General features: G+C 44.4%; 1 protein-coding gene across 8 annotated transcripts in view; it reads left to right on the top strand.

Moving 5' to 3' along the window:
- Positions 1–2,500, top strand: part of LOC307240102 (transcription factor COE1) — a gene marked incomplete at its 5' end in the record, with an annotated part of 71,038 nt that overhangs the window by 57,667 nt on the left and 10,871 nt on the right. The gene's annotated exons all lie outside the window — the stretch shown is intronic.

Genomic DNA, 2,500 nt, shown 5'->3' with positions numbered 1-2,500 from the left:
CGTGAGAATTATTATGGAAGAATTTGCCAATTTCACAAACACGTTCTGCCTTTTCATTATAGTTTGTTAAGTTTAGGTGTAGGTAAGAAGCTATATAAATACACACGTAAAATAATAGTTGGTGACGTCGAACAAGTACGGAGTGATGAAGTCTACGCCGCACACTGGAAACGGACCAACTGGACATTCTCAATCGGAATCTGAACAAGTTTTAATAAATAATATGATGACGTCATAAAGTGTCCAACAGTAAATGTCATCTCGTTCATTTTGTTTACAAATAGTGACGTGTCAGTTAATCAAGAGCAGCCGAATGTTTTGGGTCAAAGTTGACTGGTGTTCCACTAATATCTGCTCTGTATGTGGAACGATTTGGGTGAAATTTAAACCACAAGGTCCTTGTGATATACCGGTTTAAACGACACCTCAACGGTGTTTCTGCCAAAGACTTTGCCAGATTCTGCCAGATAGTTTTAGCCGGGTTGGACATATTTCAGCGTGAAATGCATCGGACCACGTTTGTGATGTGGATAAATGTTTTAAATTTTTTTTTTTTTCGCTAATATCTGCTCCGTATGTGGATCGATTTGGTTGAAACTTCAGCCACGAGATGTGAAATGCAGCGCGTGTTACATTTTTCTGAGTTTCCATTAAACGCTGCGTCGGCTGGGGCGTCCGCAACGCAGTCGCACAGGGAGCAAGTGGCTGGATGTGAATGGCAAAGCTGGGACTTATATAACTTTGGATGATGATGATGTCACAAAGCGCCCCGCTCCTGAAACTAATCAAACCGCGCCAAAGTCCTTGTAATTGCTGGAAAAATTACAGTTTTTCACTCATTCCTGCTCCAAATGTCCATCGATACTGGTCAAACCAGAATGACTAGATGTCTGAAATGTCCCGGCTCTAATGAGACCACGTCTGTGCGTTCGGCGGTTGTCGTGTTGCAGATACTTTTGTCCCGAAAAACGCCAAGATTAAAAATGAAAAAAAATCAGATCGAGTAGGGATCGAGCCCTTGCTGGCTGGACGCCTTATAATAATAATAACAATTACAATACTTTTTATTTGTGTATTGCTTTTCAGAATACTCAAAGACACTTTACATCACATTAAACAAAATACAATAATGCAATAATCAAAACACAAAAAGGAAAGTGGGACAATATCAGACACCAGCATCATAGCAGCAGGAAGGGGAGACGGCAGAAACCCTTCAATTCCATTTCACAGTCAGAGATTCCAATTCTGAAGCTTTAAAATCTTTGAGTATGATTGTATTGTGATTCAATAACAGGATGATTATTCATGTTGGATTGTGAAACTGCAGTGTGTTCGGTGGGGAAACTTAAAGAACGCAGTCACCCTGACGGTGTTCTCTTCGTGAGCTGCGTCGGCTACGACGTCATCTGAAGCCATCGTTCCATGACCGGACACAAATAAGTCACGACGCAAACGCTCTGTTGTGGGAGTCGTGGCGGTGACTCACGTTCATACACAACAGCATAACTTCTATCGCTTTCCATCGCTTTGGCTCCTTTCATATTTTGTTTCTTTTTTTCTTTTTAATTACAAAGTGGAACCTCTCATTTACTTCCCCATCTCCCGCGACTCGCGCCGTTTGCGTCTTTGTTGAACTGTGTATATTACAGCTTGTTAACCCCTTTAATAAGCTAAAGAGCGACACGTCCTGATTTCTGTTCAGATCTCGGAGTCAAAACTTCAGCTTTTTGTTTATCAGCTGGAGATCAAGCAGAATGTTTAGAGAACTACAGCAGATGGCAACAATTAGCATCAAACGATGAGCTCGGCTTTGATACAAAGACCTGTCATCTTGATTCCCGCACACAGGGGGATTTACGCCTTCCGCGTCAGCGTGTACATCTGAACGTATGTGTGATTAAAGTCAGTTCTCCTATCTGTGCGCACGCTCTTTTGTACGCCGAAATCTACAGAGGTGACGGGGTGGAACCCTCCCTCGCCGCTAAGGGTCGCGACCTCGCGAGCGTCCGTTGCGGTTGGCCGGACGCCCCCCAAAAACGCGGTCTGTTCCAGGATGGGTTGTCACGGTGATGTCTTCGACAAAGAATGGCCGCGCCCTCCTCTCTGAGATGATGATGTCACTGTCGCCGCGCCGGCACCCTGGCTCCTGCCTCGCATGTGTTAACAATCGTGCGCGCTGACAGTTGTTGCCACGGGAACGGTGTTTGATACATCACAACTGTGCTCCACACCCCATCTTTTTGCACAGGTTGATCCTATCACAACACCATCATAGGGTTTTAAATGTAAGATATGAGAAGTCAGAGATGTAAAATATCAATTTGTTCGGGATGTCACGCTGTGTCCTGATTGGCGGATCGGCTGACCTTTGCAAGGTCGGTGGCAAAAACTGAGCCGGTTGACACATCGAACACAGAGGATGAAGCTGGATTAACCTAGGCACCAATTTCAAGAATACCCAGAATTTCAGCGCCTCGTTACAACCACAATGTTGTGG

This window comes from Zeus faber (genome assembly GCF_960531495.2).
Source record: "Zeus faber genome assembly, chromosome: 14".
Taxonomy (NCBI): Eukaryota; Metazoa; Chordata; class Actinopteri; order Zeiformes; family Zeidae; genus Zeus; species Zeus faber.
The sequence above is the reverse complement of the archived record's forward strand: the minus strand, read 5'-3'. Positions and strand labels throughout refer to the sequence as shown.